Here is a 25,265-nt window from a genome sequence, read left to right as displayed (position 1 = left end):
TTTCTCTAATGGGCAAAACCATCTGCACTGCAGGTGGGGCAGATATAACATGTTCAGAGAGAGTTATGTTATATCTGCCCCACCTGCAGTGCACATGGTTTTGCCCATTAGAGAAAAATGTTGCTGTTGCAGTGGTTTTAAATCCTAATAATAGTACCCCCTGACACCAGCCTCCCCCTGTAAAAATCTCCTTTCTCTAAAGTCCATGGGGATACTGGGATGGTCTTAGTACCATGGGGTATAGATGGGGTTCGTTGGAGCCTTGGCACTTCTTCAGTGTGTGCTGGCTCCTCCCCTCTATGCCCTTTCTGCAGACTCAGTCTAGAAAAATGTACCTGAGGAATCGGGTGCATTCTCTGGAGCTCCAGAGAGTTTTCTTCAAAAACGTTATTTTACTTTGTTATTTTCAGGCAGCACTGGTTGGCACCAGTCTGCCTGCGTCGTGGGACTAAGTGGGGGGGGGGAGGGGACCGGGGGACCGGTATCGACCTCTTGAATGGCTAATGAATGGTTAATGGTCCAGATCCCCGCTGACAGGACGCTAGCTCCTGAGGTGTTTCGCTCACCCGCAAGGTGAGCCCGCACTCCAACAGCCCACCTCCACCCTTAACAGAGCTGAAGACGCTGGTTGGTGAGTACAGGACCGGGGTCCCGGTTAGTGGGTCCCCGGTTCAGATGGCGGCATAAGGGCGCGGCAAGCACTCGACGCTGAGGTGCCTGCTGCATATAGCCACACTGGTGCTGACACAGAAAAGGGGTTTAAAGTAAACCCCGTTTTCTCTGACGTCCTAGTGGATGCTGGGAACTCCGTAAGGACCATGGGGAATAGCGGCTCCGCAGGAGACTGGGCACAACTAAAGAAAGCTTTAGGACTACCTGGTGTGCACTGGCTCCTCCCTCTATGACCCTCCTCCAGACCTCAGTTAGAATCTTGTGCCCGGCTGAGCTGGATGCACACTAGGGGCTCTCCTGAGCTCCTAGAAAAAGAAAGTTTTTTTTTAGGTTTTTTATTTTCAGTGAGATCTGCTGGCAACAGACTCACTGCTACGAGGGACTAAGGGGAGAAGAAGCGAACCTACCTGCTTGCAGCTAGCTTGGGCTTCTTAGGCTACTGGACACCATTAGCTCCAGAGGGATCGAACACAGGGCCCGACCTCGATCGTCCAGTCCCGGAGCCGCGCCGCCGTCCCCCTTACAGAGCCAGAAGCAAGAAGATGGTCCTGAAAATCGGCGGCAGAAGACTTCGGTCTTCAACAAGGTAGCGCACAGCACTGCAGCTGTGCGCCATTGCTCCTCATGCACACCTCACACTCCGGTCACTGATGGGTGCAGGGCGCTGGGGGGGGGCGCCCTGAGCAGCAATATTAACACCTTGGCTGGCAAAAAAATCACAATATATAGTCCTAGAGGCTATGTATGTGAAAAATACCCCTGCCAGAGATCCATAAAAAAGCGGGAGAAGTCCGCCGAAAAAGGGGCGGGGCTATCTCCCTCAGCACACTGGCGCCATTTTCTCTTCACAGTGCAGCTGGAAGACAGCTCCCCAGGCTCTCCCCTGTAGTTTTCAGGCTCAAAGGGTTAAAAAGAGAGGGGGGGGCACTAAATTTAGGCGCAAATCTGTGTATTATAGCAGCTATAAGGGAAAAATCACTGTGGGTAGTGTGAATCCCTGCATTATATAGCGCTCTGGTGTGTGCTGGCATACTCTCTCTCTGTCTCCCCAAAGGACTTTGTGGGGTCCTGTCCTCAGTCAGAGCATTCCCTGTGTGTGTGTGGTGTGTCGGTACGGCTGTGTCGACATGGTTGATGAGGAGGCTTATGTGGAGGCGGAGCAGATGTCGATAAATGTGATGTCGCCCCCTGTTGGGCCGACACCAGAGTGGATGGATAGGTGGAAGGTATTAACCGACAGTGTCAACTCCTTACATAAAAGGCTGGATGACGTAACAGCTGTGGGACAGCCGGCTTCTCAGCCCGCGCCTGCCCAGGCGTCTCAAAGGCCATCAGGGGCTCAAAAACGCCCGCTACCTCAGATGGCAGACACAGATGTCGACACGGAGTCTGACTCCAGTGTCGACGAGGTTGAGACATATACACAATCCACTAGGAACATCCGTTGCATGATCTCGGCAATGAAAAATGTGTTACACATTTCTGACATTAACCCAGGTACCACAAAAAAGGGGTTTTATGTTTGGGGAGAAAAAGCAGCCAGTGTTTTGTTCCCCCATCAGATGAATGAATGAAGTGTGTGAAGAAGCGTGGGTTCCCCCGATAAGAAACTGGTAATTTCTAAAAAGTTACTGATGGCGTACCCTTTCCCGCCAGAAGATAGGTCACGTTGGGTGATATCCCCTAGGGTGGATAAGGCACTCACACGTTTGTCAAAAAAGGTGGCACTGCCGTCTTAGGATACGGCCACTTTGAAGGAGCCTGCTGATAAAGAGCAGGAGGTTATCCTGAAGTCTGTATATACACACTCAGGTACTATACTGAGACCTGCAATTGCCTCAGCATGGATAGTGCTGCTGCAGCGTGGTCTAGTACCCTGTCAGGACAGGGATACTATTTTGCTAATAGAACATATTAAAGACGTTGTCTTATATATGAGGGATGCACAGAGGGATATTTGCCGGCTGGCATCCAGAATTAATGCAATGTCCATTCTGCCAGGAGGGTATTAGGGACCCGGCAGTGGACAGGCGATGCTGACTTTAGAAGGCACATGAAGATTCTGCCTTATAAGGGTGAGGAATTGTTTGGGGATGGTCTCTGGGACCTCGTATCCACAGCAACAGCTGGGAAGGAAAAAATTTACCTCAAGTTTCCTCACAGCCTTTCGGCTTCAGAAAAGCAAGCGGGTTAAAGGCGCTTCCTTTCTGCACAGAGACAAGGGAAGAGGGAAAAAGCTGCACCAGACAGCCAGTTCCCAGGATCAAAAATCTTCCCCCGCTTCCTCTGAGTCCACCGCATGACGCTGGGGCTCCACAGGTGGAGCCAGGTGCGGTGGGGGCGCGTCTCGGGAACTTCAGCGACCAGTGGGCTCGCTCACAGGTGGATCCCTGGGTTCTGCAAGTAGTATCACAGGGATACAAGCTGGAGTTCAAGGCGACTCCCCCTCGCTGTTACCTCAAATCAGCCTTGCCTGCTGCCCTCGAGGGGAGGTAGTACTGGCGGCAATTCACAAGCTGTACTTCCAGCAGGTGATAATCAAGGTACCCCTCCTTCAACAAGGCCGGGGTTACTATTCCACAATGTTTGTGGTACCGAAACCAGACGGTTCGGTGAGACCCATTCTAAAATTGAAATCCTTGAACACTTATATACGAAGGTTCAAGTTCAAAATGGAATCGCTCAGGGCGGTTATTGCAAGCCTGGACGAAGGGGATTACATGGTATCACTGGACATCAAGGATGCTTACCTGCATGTCCCCATTTACCCTCCTCACCAGGAGTACCTCAAAATTGTGGTACAGGACTGTCATTACCAATTCCAGACGTTGCCGTTGGTCTGTCCCCGGCACCGAGGGTATTTACCAAGGTAATGGCCGAAATGATGATACTCCTTCGAAAAAAGGGAGTTATAAAATAATTATCCCGTACTTGGACGATCTCCTTATAAAGGCGAGGTCCAGGGAGCAGTTGTCCGTCGGAGTAGCACTATCTCGGGAAGTGCTACAACAGCACGGCTGGATTCTGAATAGTCCAAAGTCGCAGCTGGTTCCTACGACGCGTCTACTGTTCCTGGGTATGGTTCTGGACACAGAACAGGAAAAAGGGTTTCTCCCGGAGGAGAAGGCCAAGGAGTTGTCATCTCTAGTCAGAGACCTCCTAATACAAATACAGGTGTTGGTGCATTAATGCACGCGAGTCCTGGGGAAGATGGTAGCTTCTTACGAAGAAATTCCATTCGGCAGGTTCCATGCAAGGATCTTCCAGTGGGATCTGTTGGACAAATGGTCCGGGTCGCATCTTCAGGTGCATCGGCTGATAACCCTGTCTCCAAGGGCCAGGGTGTCGCTGTTGTGGCTGCAGAGTGCTCATCTTCTAGAGGGCCGCAGATTCGGCATACAGGACTGGGTCCTGGTGACCACGGATGCCAGCCTTCGAGGCTGGGGGGCAGTCACACAGGGAAGAAACTTCCAAGGACTATGGTCAAGTCAGGAGACTTCCCTACACATAAATATTCTGGGACTAAGGGCCATTCACAATGCCCTAAGTCAGGCTAGACCCCTGCTTCAACACCAGCCGGTGCTGATCCAGTCAGACAACATCACGGCGGTCGCCCATGTAAACCAGCAGGGCGGCACAAGAAGCAGGATGGCGATGGCAGAAGCCACAAGGATTTTCCGATGGGCGGAAAATCATGTGTTAGCACTGTCAGCAGTGTTCATTCCCGGAGTGGACAACTGGGAAGCAGACTTTCTCAGCAGGCACGACCTCCACCCGGGAGAGTGGGGACTTCATCCAGAAGTCTTTCAAATTGATTGTACACCATTGGGAAAGGCCACAGGTGGACATGAGGGCGTCCCGCCTCAATAAAAAGAGATTGCGCCAGGTCAAGGGACCCTCAGGCGATAGCTGTGGACGCTCTGGTAACACCGTGTGTGTACCAGTCGGTGTATGTGTTCCCTCCTCTGCCTCTCATACCCAAGGTACTGAGAATAATAAGAAGGAGAGGGGTAAGAACTATACTCGTGGTTCCGGATTGGCCAAGAAGAGCTTGGTACCCAGAACTTCAAGAAATGATCTCAGAGGACCCATGGCCTCTGCCGCTCAGACAGGACCTGCTGCAGCAGGGGCCCTGCCTGTTCCAAGACTTACCACGGCTGTGTTGACGGCATGGCGGTTGAACACCGGATCCTAAAGGAAAAAGGCATTCCGGAGGAAGTCATTCCTACGCTGATTAAGGCTAGGAAGGATGTGATCGCAAAATATTATCACCGCATATGGCGAAAATATGTTGCTTGGTGTGAGGCCAGGAAGGCCCCAACGGAGGAATTTCAACTGGGTCGATTTCTGCACTTCCTACAGTCAGGAGTGACTATGGGCCAAAAATTGGGTTCCATTAAGGTCCAGATTTCGGCTCTGTACATTTTCTTCCAAAAAGAACTGGCTTCACTGCCTGAAGTTCAGACTTTTGTTAAGGGAGTGCTGCATATTCAGCCCCCGTTTGTGCCTCTAGTGGCACCGTGGGATCTCAACGTGGTGTTGGATTTCCTGAAGTCGCATTGGGTTGAGCCACTTAAATCCGTAGAGCTAAAATACCTCACGTGGAAAGTGGTCATGCTGTTGGCCTTGGCGTCGGCCAGGCGTGTATCAGAATTGGCGGCTTTGTCATGCAAAAGCCCTTATCTGATTTTTATATGGATAGGGCGGAATTGAGGACTCGTTCCCAATTCCTTCCTAAGGTGGTATCAGCTTTTCATGTGAACCAACCTTTTGTGGTGCCTGCGGCTACGTGGGACTTGGAGGACTCCAAGTTACTGGACGTAGTCAGGGCCCTGAAAATATATGTTTCCAGGACGACTGGAGTCAGGAAAACTGACTCGCTATTTATCCTGTATGCACCCAACAAGCTGGGTGCTCCTGCTTCTAAGCAGACTATTGCTCGCTGGATCTGTAGCACGATTCAACTTGCACATTCTGCGGCTGGACTGCCGCACCCTAAATCTGTAAAAGCCCATTCCACGAGGAAAGTGGGCTCTTCTTGAGCGGCTGCCCGAGGGGTCTCGGCTTTACAATTTTGCTGAGCTGTTACTTGGTCGGGTTCAAACATTTTTGAGAATCTACAAGTTTGATACCCTGGCTGAGGAGGACCTTGAGTTTGCACATTCGGGGCTGCAGAGTCATCCGCACTCTCCCGCCCGTTTGGGAGCTTTGGTATAATCCCCATGGTCCTTACGGAGTTCCCAGCATCCACTAGGACGTCAGAGAAAATAAGATTTTACTCACCGGTAAATCTATTTCTCGTAGTCCGTAGTGGATGCTGGGCGCCCATCCCAAGTGCGGATTGTCTGCAATACTTGTATATAGTTATTGCCTAACTAAAGGGTTATTGTTATGAGCCATCTGTTAGTGAGGCTCAGTTATATTTCATACTGTTAACTGGGTATAATATCACGAGTTATACGGTGTGATTGGTGTGGCTGGTATGAGTCTTACCCGGGATTCCAAATCCTTTCCTTATTGTGTCAGCTCTTCCGGGCACAGTATCCTAACTGAGGTCTGGAGGAGGGTCATAGAGGGAGGAGCCAGTGCACACCAGGTAGTCCTAAAGCTTTCTTTAGTTGTGCCCAGTCTCCTGCGGAGCCGCTATTCCCCACGGTCCTTACGGAGTTCCCAGCATCCACTACGGACTACGAGAAATAGATTTACCGGTGAGTAAAATCTTATTATCTGTGAGTTTGTGAGATTTTCCAGTATAAATTAATACAGGGCCACCGTGCGCCATTAAAGCGGTGAGGCTTCCCAGAGAGCGGGACAAGCAGCTCAGTGCGCCATTTCCTGCTGCATCACAGTCCAGGCTGCATGCAGGGAAGCGCTGCTCCTCCAAGGACCCTCTAAAGCACCTTGAACTGGTACCAAGGGGGTTTGTAGAAGGGGGGTGTCTGTTTATAGCCAGTGACCTTATCTAAGGTTCTAGTTACTGCCCGGCAAAGCAGTGCTTTAGCTGTTGAGACAAGAGTGTGCTGTTTTCTCCCTCTCTGTCTCACTCCATCCAGGCTCTCTGGGTTACTGTGTTATTTCACTGTTCCTGTGTGTGTGTTCTGCTGTACAGTATGTCAGGCAAGAAAATTGTATGTCAGTCCTGTAGCACAAAGTTTTCCTGTACTCCAGGGGGGGGTCTCTGTTGTGTACTCCATGCTGGAAACAGCACACAGGAGCCAGAATGGCTGGATTCTATTAATGGGATGACTTCTAACATATCATCTGAACTGGCTACTGCCAGGCAGGAAAGACAAGTGTTAAAAAAAAGCTATGGATGATTTTCTGGTTCACACTTCAGACCTCAGACCTGCTTCTCAACCCCCTCTGCCAGTTTCACAGAAACGCACACTGCCCCATGTGCTCCAATCTGTTGCCAGATTTGGAGGAAGGGGAAGTGGAGGTTGATAAAGAAGACAGTACTCTGTGTGGAAGCCCTTAAATATTATTTTTGGGAAGTCCTGAATATCCCTGGTAAGGAGACAGAACCTGATGAGTAGTTTTTTTTATGTAAAATGTAGTATACTGCTACCTTTCCTGTCTCAAAGGAATTAAACACACTTTTTAAAGAAACGTGGGTTAATCCTGACAAGAAATTTCAAACCCGTAAGCAGTTGCTAACTTCCTTCCCAATTCCTCTGAGGATAGGAAGGTGTGGGAGAATCCTCCTGCTGTGGATACCTCCGTGTCCAGGCTGTCACGTAAAATTGTACTGCCTGTACCTTGAGCGATCTCCTTAAAGGACCCTGTTGATCGTAAGATTGAAACTACGCTCAAATCCATTTACACTGCAGTGGGAGTCGCACAGAGACCCACCATTGCTTGTGGTTGGATCACAAGGGCCATTGTTAAATAGACTGGTAACGTAATTGAGGGTTTTGAGAATATGCCTCAGGATGAGCTTCTCACACTCCTGCGACACATTTAGGATTACGCTAACTACATGAGTGAGGCTATAAAGGAGATTGGCCTGATCAATTCCTGCTCCACGGCTATGGCTGTGTCGAGTTGCAGGGCGCTGTGGCTGTGACAGTGGACAGCAAACGCTGATTCCAAAAGAGGCATTGAGAATCTTCCCTTTACGGGTGAGGACTTGTTTGGTGAGGAACTAAACAAGTGGATTTCACAAGTAATGGCAGTTAAGTCCACCTGTCTGCCGTCTGCGGCTCCTCTGGGTAGACGTGCTTACCCCGGCCCTTCTCTACAGTCCTTTCGCGTGGCCAGATTTAGGGACAAGGCCAGGGGTGCCTCTAATGCAGCTAGAGGAAATCGAGGTAAACCACGCAGACCAGCGGCCACTGGATCACTGGAACAGTCTTCAGGCTCTTCTTCAACTAAGCCCTCCGTGTGACGGTTGGCGTCAGCTGCAGGGTAGCTTTCAGGTGGGTGTTGCCTCCAATATTTCAGACACGTTTGGGTGGAGTCCTGCTGGGACCATTGGATGAGAGACCTAGTATACCGATTGGAGTTTCAGACACTCCCTACCTTGCAAGAAGCCATCCAAAAACTGCTACAGGCACAGGTTATTGTTCCAGTTCCACCTCTACTCCGAGATAAGGGATTTTATTCCAGCCTGTTTGTGGTACCGAAACCGGATAGTTTGGTACGGTCGATCTTGAACCTCAAATCTCTAAACCCGTACCTAAGGGTGTTCAAGTTCAAAATTGAGTCTCTTGAGAGCAGTGATTTCTGGCCTGGAACAAGGGGAATTCCTTGTATCCCTGGATATCAAGGATGATTACTTTCACATCCCGATATGGCCACCTCATCAGGCTTACCTCAGATTTGCTCTGCAGGACAACCACTTCCAGTTTCAGGCCTTGCCTTTTGGTCTCTCCACGGCCTCGAGGGTGTTCACGAAGGTGATGGCGGAGATGATGTTACAACTCCCCGTGAAGGGAGTGAACATCGTCCCGTACTTGGACGACCTCTCATAAAAGCTGTGGTTGTTGTAGAGCATCAACCTGACTATGTGGCTCCTCACGACTCACGGGTGGATTCTCAATCTGCAAAAGTCGCACCTGGAACCTTCGCAGCGGCTTCAGTTCCTGGGGATGATACTGGACACGGTATCTTAAAAAGTGTTCCTTCCTATGGACAAGGCCTTAACAATTCAGTCTATGGTTCGCTCCGTGCTGAAACCACAAAAAATCTCTGTGTATCTTTGCATTCGTCTACTGGGCAAGATGGTGGCCTCCTATGAGGCAATTCAGTATGGAAGATTCCATGCCCGTCTGTTCCAGCTGGATCTGCTGGATAAATGGTCAGGGTCTCCTATGCACATGCACCAGGGAATATCTCTTTCGCCAAAGGCACTGATTTCCCTATTATGGTGGCTGCAAATCTCCCACCTAGTGGAAGGTCGACACTGAGGAATTCAGGCTTGGATTCTGTTGAAAATGGATGCGAGCCTCCGTGGTTGGGTGCTGTGACCCAGGGGGCTCAGTTTCAGGGGAGGTGGTCGCCTCAGGAAGCTTCCCTTCCGATAAACATTCTGGAACTCAGGGCGATTTACAATGCCCTTCTGCATCTCTCCTTCAACACCTGGCCATACAGGTCCAGTCGGATGACGCCACAGCGGTGGCCTACATAAACCGACAGGGAGGAACAAAAAGCAGGGCCGCAATGCGAAAGGAGTCCCGGATACTCCCCTGGGCGGAACGCAATGCCAGGACCATGTCGGCCATATTCATTCCGGGAGTGGACAATTGGGAAGCAGACTTCCTAAGCAGACACGATCTGGGGAATGGGGCCTTCACCCGCAAGTGTTTCAGATGTTGGTTCAACGGTGGGGCTGTCCACTGATAGACATGATGGCTTCTCGGATCAACAAAAAGCTGCATCGCTATTGTTCCAGGACGAGGGATCCACAGGCTGCAGCAGTGGACGCTCTGACGATGCCGTGGGTTTACCAGTTGATCTACTTGTTTACTCCAATTCCTCTCATTCCCAGAGTTCTAAAAAGACTTAAAAGGGAAAGAGTTCAGGCAATTCTGATTGCCCCGGATTGGCCACGCAGGGCTTGGTATGCGGACCTCCTAGCCATGTCCCTCGATGAGCCTTGGCCCCTGCCACTTCAGGAAGATCTTCTTCTGCAAGGGCCGTTCGTCTATTAAGACTTACCACGGCTACGTTTGACGGCTTGAAAGTTGAAAGGGAGATTTTAGCCAGAAAAGGGATTCCTGGAAATGTTATTTCAACTATCGTCACGTCGAAACATTACCATCGCATATGGAAGACATATGTCTCTTAGTGTGAGGGTCAGCAGTATTCTACTGTAGATTTTCATCTGGGACATTTCTTGCACCTCTTGCAGACGGGAGTGGATTTGGGCCTGCCTCCATTAAAGTCCAGATTTCGGCCTTGTCTTCTTCCAGAGGCAGTTGGCTGTTATTCCGGAAGTCCAGACGTTCTTGAAGGGAGTCCTTCATATTCAGCCTTCCTTTTGTGCCTCCCACGGCGCCGTGGGTTCTCAATTTGGTTCTAACTTTTCTCCAATCGGATTGGTTTGAACCCTTTGCACAGGGTGGACATGAAATATTTGACTTGGAAGACTGTTGTGTTGTTGGCCGTGGCCTCAGCAAGGCTCGGAATTGGGGGGCCTTATCCTGTAAGAGCCCTTATCAGGTGTTTCACAAGGATAGAGCGGAGGTGGTGTCGGTGTTTCACATCAATCAACCGATAGTGGTTCCTGTGGTGTCTGTTACGCCAGAGTCCCTGGATGTAATTCGGGCTCTGAAGATTTATGTCAAGAGAACGGGTCATCACAGGAAATCCAACTCGCTTTTTGTTCTCTATGACGCTACCAAGATTGGTTGTCCTGCTTCAAAGCAGTCAATTGCTCGTTGGATCTGCTTTACTATACAGCAAGCTTACTCTTCGGCAGCCTTGCAGCTGCCGAGATCTATTTAGGCCCACTCCACAAGGTCGGTGGGTTCTTCCTTGGCGGCTGTCCGTGGTGTCTCTGCTTTGCAGTTATGCCGAGCAGCTACTTGGTCTGGTTCGAAAACGTTTAAGTTCTACCAAGTAATATACCTTGGCTACAGTGGACCTTCAGTTTGGTCAATCTGTTTTGCAGGTGTCTCAGCACTCTCCCACCCGGTCTGGGAGCTTTGGGACTTCCCCATGGTACTAAGACCATCCCGGTATCCCCTAGGACGTTAGAGAAAATAGGAATTTAATACCTACCGGTAATTCCTTTTCTCGTAGTCCATAGGGGATACTGGGCGCCCGCCTCCGTGCTTCGTTATTTTTCCTGCAAGCTTGTATGTTTCTTGCTTGGGTATGCTGTTGCTGTCCCTAATTTCCTGTTGTGGTTAGCGTTGCTATCGTGTTGTGTTGTGTTGTGTGTTGGTTTGTTTACTCACCGTTTCCTTATCTGTTTTCCTCCTCTCAAAGTATGTCCGTCTCCTCGGGCACAGTTTTCCTAGACTGAGTCTGCATGAGGGGCATATAGGGGAGGAGCCAGCACACACTGAAGAATTTTAAAGTGCCAAGGCTCCAATGGCCCCATCAATACCCCATGATACTAAGACCATCCCAGTATCCCCTACGGACTATGTGAAAAGGAATTACCGGTAGGTATTAAATTTAAAAAATGTAAACCCCCCCCATCCCCTCCTCCTACCCTGTGACCATTGTATATTTTATTTATTCTAATTTTACTCCCTCCTCCAGCGTCCTATGTCTTTATTTCTCCCCCCCCCCCGCGCACACACACACACGCACCCCATAGGCATATACGCCTCCCTCTTCCCCACAGGCAGAGTACAGAGGATCAGTCTTTCCTGCTGCAGCTGATCGGCCAAATAGTGCTTAGAGGGGAACTAAATTCCCCTCCTGGCACTTTAATCCCTGGTGCATGCACTCCAGTTTGCCGGTTGCAAGGCATTCTTGGTCGCGATTTCGGCAGTGATGTCAGCAGTCAGACTACCATATCACTGCAGGGGGTCCTGGGAGCCAGAGGAGAGCCGTTCTGCACAATATTTCCTCATCTAAACCTGGAGCAAATCTTGCAAGCTGAAACACTTCTGGGACCGGTCGCATCACAGGCGACGGTGCCAGGTAAGTGGTAAAACCATGTGATGAAGTGAGATACCATGAACGCAAACACCATCTGGTCTCTGAACCTACATATAACAAATCACTAGGAGAGGTTAAGGTGTAGACCAAAAATTCTGATGTATAAATTAATAAATATGTATGTATGTATAGGGGATGTGGTTAATACACCGACAGCCGGCATCCCTCCGTAAGTATAGTGGGCAGGTTAGGACCGGGTGGTGGGGTTATGTTTAGGCGCCACCCAGGGGGTAGAGGGGGGGGGGGGGGGAATAGGGTAACACTGCAGTGAGGGGGGCGGGAAGCACCAACCGGGAGAAGGTTAGACTTAGGGGGGAGGGTTAGGCTGCTGGGAGGGGTGGATTAGGTTTAGGATCGGACTTCGGCACTCGGGGGAGGTTAGGGTTTGGCACTAAAAGGGGGGGGGGGGTTAGGGTTAGGCTGCTGGAAGGGAAGGGTGGGGAGAGGGGATAGCATAACTTTCCTCGCATCTGTCGGGATTTTAAACATCTGGATGCCGGCGTCTGTATTGTGACCACCATGCCGGCCACACATATCGAACTTATGTATAGCTCTTTTTCTCCAGCAATAGTAGTTATTGACTTTGCTTTAAAATATATGGGGGGATATTCAATTGTTTGAAAAGTCGGTTGGGTATCTGTTTTTTCCTGTCTATTAGAGAGGAAAAAACAGACACCCAACTGACTTTTCAAACATTTGAATCCCACCCATGGAGTGTTATTTTCTTATGCATAATTTCTCTAACGTCCTAAGTGGATGCTGGGGACTCCGTAAGGACCATGGGGAATAGCGGCTCCGCAGGAGACTGGGCACATCTAAAGAAAGCTTTAGGACTATCTGGTGTGCACTGGCTCCTCCCCCAATGACCCTCCTCCAAGCCTCAGTTAGATCTCTGTGCCCGAACGAGAAGGGTGCACACTAGGGGCTCTCCTGAGCTTCTTAGTGAAAGTTTTAGATTAGGTTTTTTATTTTCAGTGAGACCTGCTGGCAACAGGCTCACTGCATCGAGGGACTAAGGGGAGAAGAAGCGAACTCACCTGCGTGCAGAGTGGATTGGGCTTCTTAGGCTACTGGACATTAGCTCCAGAGGGACGATCACAGGCCCAGCTTGGATGGGTCCCAGAGCCGCGCCGCCGGCCCCCTTACAGAGCCAGAAGGCAGAAGAGGTCCGGAAAATCGGCGGCAGAAGACGTCCTGTCTTCAACAAGGTAGCGCACAGCACTGCAGCTGTGCGCCATTGCTCTCAGCACACTTCGGTCACTGAGGGTGCAGGGCGCTGGGGGGGGGGCGCCCTGAGACGCAATAAAAACACCTTGGATGGCAAAAAAAAAAAAATGCATCACATATAGCTCCTGGGCTATATGGATGCATTTAACCCCTGCCAGAATCCATAAAAAGCAGGAGAAAAGTCCGCGAAAAAGGGGCGGAGCCTATCTCCTCAGCACACTGGCGCCATTTTCCCTCACAGCTCCGTTGGAGGGAAGCTCCCTGTCTCTCCCCTGCAGTCACTACACTACAGAAAGGGTTAAAAAAAAGAGAGGGGGGCACTAATTAGGCGCAGTATTAACTATACAGCAGCTATAAGGGGAAAAACACTTATATAAGGTTATCCCTGTATATATATAGCGCTCTGGTGTGTGCTAGCAAACTCTCCCTCTGTCTCCCCAAAGGGCTAGTGGGGTCCTGTCCTCTATCAGAGCATTCCCTGTGTGTGTGCTGTATGTCGGTACTTTTGTGTCGACATGTATGAGGAGAAAAATGATGTGGAGACGGAGCAGATTGCCTGTAATAGTGATGTCACCCCCTAGGGGGTCGACACCTGAGTGGATGAACTGTTGGAAGGAATTACGTGACAGTGTCAGCTCTGTATAAAAGACAGTGGTTGACATGAGACAGCCGGCTACTCAGCTTGTGCCTGTCCAGACGTCTCATAGGCCGTCAGGGGCTCTAAAGCGCCCGTTACCTCAGATGGCAGATATAGACGCCGACACGGATACTGACTCCAGTGTCGACGGTGAAGAGACGAATGTGACTTCCAGTAGGGCCACACGTTACATGATTGAGGCAATGAAAAATGTTTTACACATTTCTGATAATACGAGTACCACCAAAAAAGGGGTATTATGTTCGGTGAGGAAAAACTACCTGTAGTTTTCCTGAATCTGAGAAATTAAATGAGGTGTGCGATGATGCGTGGGTTTCCCCCGATAACAACGGATAATTTCTAAAATGTTATTGGCATTATATCCTTTCCCGCCAGAGGTTAGGGTGCGTTGGGAAACACCCCCTAGGGGGGATAAAGCGCTCACACGCTTGTAAGGGCTCTACCTTCGCCTGAGATGGCCGCCCTTAAGGATCCTGCTGATAGAAAGCAGGAGGGTATCCTAAAAGGTATTTACACACATACTGGTGTTATACTGCGACCAGCAATCGCCTCAGCCTGGATGTGCAGTGCTGGGTTGGCGTGGTCGGATTCCCTGACTGAAAATATTGATACCCTAGATAGGGACAGTATATTTTTGCCTATAGAGCATTTAAAAGATGCATTTTTATATATGCGTGATGCACAGCGGAATATTTGCCGACTGGCATCAAGTCTAAGCGCGTTGTCCATTTCTACCAGTAGAGGGTTATGGACACGTCAGTGGTCAGGTGATGCGTATTCCAAACGGCATTTGGAAGTATTGCTTTATTAAGGGAGGAGTTATTTGGGGTCGGTCTTTCAGACCTGGTGGCCACGGCAACAGCTGTGAATTCCACGTTTGTACCCCAGGTCGCCTCTCAACATGAGAAGACGCCGTATTATCAGGCGCAGTCTTTTCGTGGACAAGCGGGCAAAAGGTTCCTCATTTCTGCCCCGTGACAGAGGGAGAGGAAAAAGGCTGCAGAAATCAGCCAGTTCCCAGGAACAGAAACCCTCTCCCGCCTCTGCCAAGCCCTCAGTATACGCTGGGGCTTTACAAGCAGAATCAGGAACGGTGGGGGGCCCGTCTCAATGAATTTCAGCGCGCAGTGGGCTCACTCGCAAGTAGACCCCTGGATCCTTCAGGTGATATCTCAGGGGTACAAATTAGAATTCGAGACGTCTCCCCCCTCGCCGTTTCCTAAAGTCGGCTTTACCGATGTCTCCTTCTGACAGGGAGACAGTTTTGGAAGCCATTCACAAGCTGTATTCCCAGCAGGTGATAATCAAGATACCCCTCCTGCAACAGGGAACGGGGTATTATTCCACACTGTTGTGGTACCGAAGCCGGACGGCTCGGTGAGACCGATTCTAAATCTAAAATCTTTGAACACTTACGTACAGAGATTCAAATTCAAGATTGAGTCACTCAGAGCAGTGATTGCGAACCTGGAAGAAGGGGACTACATGATGTCTCGGGACATCAAGGATGCTTACCTTCATGTCAAAATTTACCCTTCTCACCAAGGGTACCTCAGGTTTATGGTACAGAACTGTCACTATCAGTTCAGACGCTGCCGTATGGATGGTACACGGCACCCCGGGTCTTTACCAAGGTAATGGCCGAAATGATGATATTCCTTCGAAGGAAGTGAATTTTAGTTATCCCTTCCTTGGACAATTCCCTGATGAGGCTAAGATCCAGGGAACAGTTGGAGGTCGGTGTAGCACTATCTCAGGTAGTGTTGCGGCAGCACGATTGGATTCACAATATTCCAAAATCGCACCTGGTTCCGACGACGTGTCTTCTGTTCCTAGGGATGATCCTGGACACAGTCCAGAAAAAGGTGTTTCTCCCGGAGGAGAAATCCAGGGAGTTATCCGAGCTAGTCAGGAACCTCCTAAAACCGAGCCAAGTCTCAGTGCATCAATGCACAAGGGTTCTGGGTAAAATGGTGGCTTCCTACGAAGCAATCCCATTCGGCAGATTCCACGCAAGAACTTTCCAGTGGGACCTGCGGGACAAATGGTCCGGATCGCATCTTCAGATGCATCAGCGGATAACCCTGTCACCAAGGACAAGGGTGTCCCTCCTGTGGTGGTTGCAGAGTGCTCATCTTCTAGAGGGCCGCAGATTAGGCATTCAGGACTGGGTCCTGGTGACCACTGATGCCAGCCTGCGAGGCTGGGGAGCAGTCACACAGGGAAGGAATATCCAGGGCTTATGGTCAAGCCTGGAGACATCACTTCACATAAATATCCTGAAGCTAAGGGACATTTACAATGCTCTAAGCTTAGCAAGACCTCTGCTTCAAGGTCAGCCGGTGTTGATCCAGTCGGACAACATCACGGCAGTCACCCACGTAAACAGACAGGGTGGCACAAGAAGCAGGAGGGCAATGGCAGAAGCTGCAAGGATTCTTCGCTGGGCGGAAAATCATGTGATAGCACTGTCAGCAGTATTCATTCCGGGAGTGGACAACTGGGAAGCAGACTTCCTCAGCACGACTTCCACCCGGGAGAGTGGGGACTTCACCCAGAAGTCTTCCACATGATTAAAAACTCGACAGGTATTGCGCCAGGTCCAGGGACCCTCAGGCAATAAGCTGTAGACGCTCTGGTAACACCGTGGGTGTACCAGTCAGGGTATGTGTTCCCTCCTCTGCCTCTCATACCCAAGGTACTGAGATTGATAAGATGGAGAGGAGTAAGCACTATATTCGTGGATCCGGATTGGCCAAGAAGGACTTGGTAACCGGAACTTCAAGAGATGCTCACGGAGGATCCGTGGCCTCTACCTCTAAGAAGGGACCTGCTCCAGCAAGGACCCTGTCTGTTCCAAGACTTGCCGCGGCTGGGTTTGACGGCATGGCGGTTGAACGCCGGATCCTGAAGGAAAAAAGGCATTCCGGATGAAGTCATCCCTATCCTGATCAAAGCCAGGAAGGATGTAACCGCAAAAACATTATCACCGCAATTGGCGAAAATATGTTGCGTGGTGCGAGGCCAGTAAGGCCCGACGGAGGAAATTCAACTGGGTCGATTCCTACATTTCCTGCAAACAGGAGTGTCTATGGGCCTGAAATTGGGGTCCATTAAGGTTCAAATTTCGGCCCTGTCAATTTTCTTCCAAAAAGAACTAGCTTCAGTCCCTGAAGTTCAGACGTTTGTAAAAGGGGTACTGTATATACAGCCTCCTTTTGTGCCTCCAGTGGCACCTTGGGATCTCAATGTAGTTTTTGGGTTCCAAAAGTCACATTGGTTTGAACCACTTAAATCTGTGGAGTTAAAATATCTCACATGGAAAGTGGTCATGCTGTTGGCCCTGGCCTGGGCCAGGCGCGTGTCATAATTGGCGGCTTTATCCTGTAAAAGCCCTTATCTGATTTTCCATTCGGACTGGGCGGAATTGAGGACTCGTCCTCAGTTTCTCCCTAAGGTGGTTTCAGCGTTTCACCTGAACCAACCTATTGGGGTGCCTGCGGCTACTAGGGACTTGGAGGACTCCAAGTTGCTAGACGTTGTCAGGGCCCTGAAAATATATGTTTCCAGGACGGCTGGAGTCAGAAAATCTGACTCGCTGTTTATCCTGTATGCACCCAACAAGCTGGGTGCTCCTGCTTCTAAGCAGACTATTGCTCGTTGGATTTGTAGTACAATTCAGCTTGCACATTCTGTGGCAGGCCTGCCACAGCCAAAAATCTGTAAATGCCCACTCCACAAGGAAGGTGGGCTCATCTTGGGCGGCTGCCCGAGGGGTCTCGGCTTTACAACTTTGCCGAGCAGCTACTTGGTCAGGAGCAAATACGTTTGTAAAATTCTACAAAATTGATATCCTGGCTGAGGAGGACCTGGAGTTCTCTCATTTGGTGCTGCAGAGTCATCCGCACTCTCCCGCCCGTTTGGGAGCTTTGGTATAATCCCCATGGTCCTTACGGAGTCCCCAGCATCCACTTAGGACGTTAGAGAAAATAAGAATTTACTTACCGATAATTCTATTTCTCGTAGTCCGTAGTGGATGCTGGGCGCCCATCCCAAGTGCGGATTGTCTGCATTACTTGTACATAGTTATTGTTACAAAAATCGGGTTATTATTGTTGTGAGCCATCTTTTCAGAGGCTCCTCTGTTATCATGCTGTTAACTGGGTTCAGATCACAAGTTGTACAGTGTGATTGGTGTGGCTGGTATGAGTCTTACCCGGGATTCAAAATCCTTCCTTATTGTGTACGCTCGTCCTGGCACAGTATCCTAACTGAGGCTTGGAGGAGGGTCATAGGGGGAGGAGCCAGTGCACACCAGATAGTCCTAAAGCTTTCTTTAGATGTGCCCAGTCTCCTGCGGAGCCGCTATTTCCCATGGTCCTTACGGAGTCCCCAGCATCCACTACGGACTATGAGAAATAGAATTATCGGTAAGTAAATTCTTATTATTCATTATTATGATTTTTGGGTTTTGCTGATTGTTACGTTGCAGGCCTGATTTCCATTGTAAAGCTTTCACTATATTCATTGGGTGTGCTTTTCATGTTAATTAAGCAGCTCCTTTCTGGGATCAGCTACTTTCCCACATATACATGCTTGTGTGTTATATACACCAGCATTGCTGTTCTATTTTTACTTTTTATAAACACACATCCTATGGGGTTTTAACTAATTTGGGACATTAGTGCTCATACATCACAATGGAATTCATTGTAAAGCATAAGCCACTTTGCTCCACTCCTACCATGTGATGCGTGCATCCATGGCATTTTAGTTAATTCCTCTCTGTGTTTTTAAGATTAAGGAGCACTGTTATCTTAACAAAGCTCACATTACAGAGATGTAATTTACATTTCTTTCTCTTATGTCCTAGAGGATGCTGGGGACTCCGTAAGGACCATGGGGGGGTATAGACGGGCTCCGCAGGAGATAGGGCACCTAAAAAGAACTTTTACTATGGGTGTGCACTGGCTCCTCCCTCTATGCCCCTCCTCCAGACCTCAGTTAGATCTTGTGCCCAGAGGAGAATGGGTGCACTGCAGAGAGCTCTCCAGAGTTTTCTGTTGAAAAAGAATTTTGTTAGGTTTTTTATTTTCAGGGAGTCCTGTTGGCAACAGGCTCCCTGCATCGTGGGACTGAGGAGAGAGAAGCAGAGCTGGCTTGTCAAGTTGGGCACTGCTTCTAAGGCTACTGGACACCATTAGCTCCAGAGGGAGTCGGAACACAGGTCTCACCTGGGGTTCGTCCTGGAGCCGCGCCGCCGTCCTCCTCACAGATGCCGAAGATAGAAGCCGGGTGAGTATGAGAAGGCAGAAGACATCTTAGGCGGCAGAAGACATCAGATCTTCATGAGGTAAGGCGCGCAGCGGTAAGCTGCGTGCCATTGCTCCCAGTGTCACACACACACACACAGCAGCACTGAAGGGCGCAGGGGGGGGGGCACCCTGGGCAGCAATATTCCTCACTTTTGGGCAAATTCAGATAGATTAGGCTGCGGAGGCAGTAAATCTAAGATCCCCCGCCATTTTAATAGAAAAGTCACTGGGACCGAAGCCCGCCGTCGGGTGGGCGGGGCTTGATCCTCAGCACTAACCAGCGCCATTTTCTCCACAGAAGCTGCATGCATGAACGCTGGCTCCCTGGTCTCTCCCCTACTGAACTTCACAGGCTGGAAAAAAGAGGAGGGGGGCACATTAGTGACGCAGTGAGTGGGAATTGATATATTATATATTAAAAAAGCACTATCTGGTTATATTTTTTCCAGTGTTTTTAAGCGCTGGTGTGTGCTGGCATACTCTCTCTCTGTCTCTCCTAAGGGCCTGGTTGGGGTTTTGTCCCCTTATAGGTTAATCCCTGTGTGTGGGGGGTGTCGGTACGTGTGTGTCGACATGTCTGAGGCGGAAGGCTTCTCCAAGGAGGAGGTGGAGCAAATGAGTGGTGTGTCCCCGTCGGATATGCCGACTCCGGATTGGATGGACATGTGGCATATGTTGAATGCAAGTGTGGCATCTTAACATAAAAGGCTTGATAAGGCTGAATTAGGGGGGACATCAGGGGGTCAATCCTCGGATTGGACCGACTCACAGAGCCCGTCGGGGTCTCAAAAGCGTCCCTTAACACAAGACACTACTACCGACACGGATTCTGATTCCAGTGTCGACTACGACGAAGTAAAATTGCACCCTAGGGTGACTAAAGCCATTCAGTGTATGATTGTGGCAATAAGGGATGTGTTGTATATTGAGGATGAACCCTCGGTCCCCGACACAAGGGTACACATGTTTAAGGGAAAGAAACAAATTATTAATTTTCCCACATCTCATGAATTAAATGATTTCTTTGGAAAAGCTTGGGAGACTCCGGAAAAGAGACCGCAGATCCCCAAAAGAATTTATATGGCATACCCCTTCCCTTAGCAGGACAGGGAGATTTGGGAATCATCCCTCACTGTGGACAAGGCCCTGACGTGCTTGTCCAAGAAGGTGGCGCTACCGTCTCCTGACACAGCGGCCCTTAAGGACCCTGCAGATCGCAGGCAAGAAACTACCTTAAAGTGTATTTATTCTCATACGGGTGCTGTGCTAAGACCAACAATTGCGTCGGCATGGGTGTGTAGCGCAATTGCAGCTTGGACAGATGAGCTGACAGATCAATTTGATAATATGGATAAGGATACTATATTCTTAACTCTAGCCCATAAAAAAGACGCAGTCTTATTTATGAGGGATGCTCAAAGGGACATTGGATTGTTAGCTTCTAGGGCCAATGCCATGTCTATCTCAGCGAGAAGATCCTTATGGACTCGCCAATGGACGGGTGATGCGGATTCCAAAAAACATATGGAAGTACTACCCTATAAGGGTGAGGTATTGTTTGGGGATGGGCTGACGGACCTGGTTTCCACAGCTACAGCAGGTAAATCAAATTTTTTACCATATATTCCCCAACAGCAAAAGAAAGTAACACCCTATCAGATGCAGTCCTTTCAGTCGCACAAGTCCAGAAGAGGTCGGGGATCCTTTTTCCTCGCCAGAGGTAAGGGCAGAGGCAAAAGAGCACCTGCTTCGGCAGGTGCCCAGGAACAAAAGTCCTCCCCGGCTGCTCCAAAACCCACAGCATGACGCTGGGGCTCCCCTGAGGGAGTCCGCACCGGTGGGGGCACGTCTTCGACTTTTCAGTCAGGCCTGGGTCAGTTCAGACCTGAATCCCTGGGTGTTGGAAATAGTTTCCCAGGGTTACAAATTGTAATTCGAGGAGGTGCCCCCGCGCCGATTTTTCAAATCGGCCCTACCAGCTTCCACATCGGAAAGGGATATAGTGTTAGCTGCAATTCAAACGCTGTGTATACAGCAAGTGATAATCAAGGTTCCCCTGCACCAGCAGGAAGAGGTTACTACTCAACCGTATTTGTGGTCCCGAAACCGGACGGTTCGGTCAGACCTATTTTGAATCTTAAATCCCTAAACCTGTACATAAAAAGATTCAAATTCAAAATGGAATCACTCAGAGCGATAATAGCCAACATGGAGGAGGGGGAGTTTATGGTGTCTCTGGACATAAAGGATGCGTACCTTCATGTCCCCATATATGCCCCCCATCAGGAATACCTGAGATTCGCTGTACAGGATTGTCATTACCAATTTCAGACGTTGCCGTTTGGACTTTCACGGCCCCGAGGATTTTCACCAAGATAATGGCGGAAATGATGGTGGTCCTGCGCAAGCATGGAGTCACAATTATCCCATACTTGGACGATCTCCTGATAAAAGCGAGATTAAGGGAGAAATTGCTGAGCAGTGTGGCGCTCTCTGAGAGTGCTCCAGCAACACGGTTGGATTCTAAATCTACCGAAGTCACAGTTGATTCCGACAACTCGACTACCGTTCCTAGGTATGATACTGGATACGGAACAAATGAAGGTCTTCTTCCCAATAGAGAGAGCCCAGGACATCCATAACATGGTCAGAGACCTGCTAAAACCGAAAAGGGTGTCAGTTCACCAATGCACTCGAGTTCTGGGGAAAATGGTGGCGGCCTACGAGGCCATTCCCTTCGGAAGGTTCCATGCAAGGACTTTTCAATGGGACCTTCTGGACAAGTGGTCCGGGTCCCATCTGCACTTACATCGGAAAATAACTTTGTCCCCAGGGGCCAGAGTGTCTCTCCTGTGGTGGTTGCAAAGTGCTCACCTGCTGGAGGGTCGCAGGTTCGGAATTCAGGATTGGATCCTGGTTACCACGGACGTGAGCCTCCGAGGATGGGGAGCGGTCACACAAGGAAAAAATTTTCAGGGTCTTTGGTCAGACCAGGAGTCCTGTCTACACATCAATGTGTTGGAACTCAGGGCCATTTACAACGGCCTTCGACAAGCGGAGAGTCTTCTTCGAAACCTACCGGTTCTGATTCAATCAGACAATGTCACAGCAGTGGCTCATGTGAACCGCCAAGGCGGGACAAGAAGCAGAGTCGCGATGGCGGAAGCCACAAGGATTCTTCGCTGGGCGGAAAATCATGTAAGCGCTCTGTCGGCTGTCTTCATTCCGGGAGTGGACAACTGGGAAGCAGACTTCCTCAGCAGGCACGATCTCCATCCAGGAGAGTGGGGACTTCATCAAGAAGTCTTTGCAGACATAACACGTCTTTGGGGAACTCCTCAAATAGACATGATGGCGTCACGCCTCAACAAAAAGCTTCGGAGGTATTGTGCCAGGTCTCGTTACCCTCAGGCAGTGCAGTAGATGCTTTGATAACACCGTGGCTGTTCAAATCGGTCTACGTGTTTCCTCCTCTTCCTCTCACAAAAGTGTTGAGGATCATAAGGCGAAGAAACGTACAGACTATACTCGTTGTCCCAGACTGGCCTCGAAGGGCCTGGTACTCAGATCTACAAGAGATGCTCACAGGAGATCCCTGGCCTCTTCCTCTGAGGGAAGACCTGTTGCAACAGGGGCCCTGTGTATTTCAAGACTTACCGCGGTTACGTTTGACGGCATGGCGGTTGAACGCCGAATCCTAGCGAAAAAGGGGATTCCGGAAGAGGTCATCCCTACTTTAATAAAGGCTAGGAAGGAGGTGACGGTTAAGCATTATCACCGTATCTGGCGAAAGTATGTGTCTTGGTGTGAGACCAAGAATGCACCTACGGAAGATTTTCATTTGGGTCGTTTTCTCCACTTCCTACAGACAGGAGTGGATATGGGCCTGAAATTAGGCTCTGTTAAGGTACAGATTTCGGCCCTCTCGATTTTCTTTCAGAAGGAATTGGCTTCTCTTCCAGCAGTCCAGACGTTTGTAAAGGGAGTGCTGCATATCCAGCCCCCTTTTGTGCCTCCAGTGGCACCATGGGACCTGAACGTGGTGTTGCAGTTCCTAAAATCACACTGGTTTGAACCGCTTAACAAGGTTGAGTTGAATTTTCTTACCTGGAAGGTGGTCATGCTGTTGGCCTTGGCATCAGCAAGGCGAGTGTCTGAATTGGCGGCTTTGTCACACAAGAGCCCCTACTTGATTTTTCATGTGGATCGAGCTGAATTGAGGACACGTCCGCAATTTTTGCCTAAAGTGGTTTCTTCATTCCATATGAATCAACCTATTGTGGTGCCTGTGGCTACAAGTGACCTGGAGGATTCCAGATCCCTGGATGTAGTCAGGGCCTTAAAAATTTATGTAGCCAGAACAGCTAAAATTAGGAAAACAGAGGCTCTGTTTGTCCTGTATGCTGCTAATAAGATTGGCGCACCTGCTTCGAAGCAGACTATTGCTCGCTGGATCTGTAATACGATTCAGCAGGCTCATTCTACAACTGGATTGCCGGTACCAAATTCGGTTAAAGCCCATTCCACTAGGAAGGTGGGCTCTTCTTGGGCGGCTGCCCGAGGCATCTCGGCATTACAGCTTTGCCGAGCGGCACTTGGTCGGGGTCAAACACTTTTGCTAAATTCTACAAGTTTGATACCCTGGCTGATGAGGACCTAGCGTTTGCTCAGTCGGTGCTGCAGAGTCATACGCACTCTCCCGCCCGATTGGATGCTTTGGTATAAACCCCATGTTCCTTACGGAGTCCCTAGCATCCTCTAGGACGTAAGAGAAAATAAGATTTTAAACCTACCGGTAAATCTATTTCTCCTAGTCCGTAGAGGATGCTGGGCGCCCGTCCCATTGCGGAAACTCTGCAAGACTTGTGTATAGTTGTTGCTTACATAAGGGTTATGTTACAGTTGGTATAGGTCTTGGACCGTTACTGTTGTTTGTTCATGCTGTTAACTGGTTATGTATGTTCCAGGTTACATGGTATGATTGGTGTGGGCTGGTATGAATCTTGCCCTTGGATTGCTAACTCCTGCCTTGTATTGTCCATCTCCTCTGGGCACAGTTCTCTAACTGAGGTCTGGAGGAGGGGCATAGAGGGAGGAGCCAGTGCATACCCATAGTAATAGTTCTTATTAGGTGCCCTATCTCCTGCGGAGCCCGTCTTTACCCCCCCCCCCCCCCCTCCCCCCCATGGTCCTTACGGAGTCCCCAGCATCCTCTACAGACTAGGAGAAATAGATTTACCGGTAGGTTTAAAATCTTATCCTAGAGGATGCTGGGGTCCACATTAGTACTATGGGGTATAGACAGGTCCACTAGGAGCCACTGGCACTTTAAGAGTTTGAGAGTGTGGGCTGGCTCCTCCCTCTATGCCCCTCCTACCAGACTCCGTTTAGAAAATGAGCCGGTCACAGCTAGGGGAGCTCCATAGGAGCCTCCCTGCTTCGTGGGACTAAGGAAGGGGAGTAGTGTCCGCCTTAAGGGGTCTGAGCCACGATCTCCGCTGACAGGACACTGAGCTCCTGAGGGGATAGATCGTTCCCCGCCACAGGGGATCGCTCACCCCAGTAGCATGCCGCCACCCCCTTACAGAGCCAGAAGATCAGTGGCGAGTTAGTCACTGCCCCCCCCTTAGCAAGCGGGGAGCCGGTGTGAAGATGGCGGCAACAGGCTATGGAGCGCAGTACTAACTGCGCTCCGGAGCTCAGCGGTTCTTTGTGCGGCGCTGTGAGGGGCGCCCTGAGCCAGCTATTAAGGTACACAGTAGGTGCTGGGTAGTGGCTGTTTCTCTTTCCAAACAGTGCTGTGTGTGGGTTGGTTCCAATCTCTGTGTCTCTCTTGGCATTCTGGGCGGGAAACTCTGTCTACCCTTCCCTGTGTGTGTGTGTGGATTGTTTGTGGTATCCATTAAGCTATGTCCATGGACTCTGTATCATATGCTGCAGAGGATATGAGCTCTCAGGATGATCCCATTCCATGTAATCAGGATTGCACTGTTTTAGAGCAGGTCCCTGCAAGAGAGCCTGAGTGGTTAGCCTCTCTTAAAATCATGATTTCTCAGATTTCTACTAGAGTTGCACAAAATGAGTCTGCAACTCAGGTTTTACAGAACTCTATGGCTGTTTGGTCCGGTTCTGTTACCTCAGGACCCCCTGACGTACGCTCCCATAAACATGCTCTTGCCCAAATTATGCAGGATGACACTGATACCGATTCTGACATGGCAAACGGTGATGGGGATGTGCTGCGGGGGGCGGCATCTCTTGCAAAAGGGGTGCAG

General features: G+C 49.9%; 1 protein-coding gene across 2 annotated transcripts in view; it reads left to right on the top strand.

The window, feature by feature from the left end:
* TGDS (TDP-glucose 4,6-dehydratase) overlaps positions 1 to 25,265 on the top strand; it is a 201,155-nt gene that overhangs the window by 166,674 nt on the left and 9,216 nt on the right. The gene's annotated exons all lie outside the window — the stretch shown is intronic.

The sequence above is a fragment of the Pseudophryne corroboree genome, chromosome 2 (assembly GCF_028390025.1).
Source record: "Pseudophryne corroboree isolate aPseCor3 chromosome 2, aPseCor3.hap2, whole genome shotgun sequence".
NCBI lineage: Eukaryota > Metazoa > Chordata > Amphibia > Anura > Myobatrachidae > Pseudophryne > Pseudophryne corroboree.
This window is presented reverse-complemented; position numbering and strand designations above follow the sequence as displayed.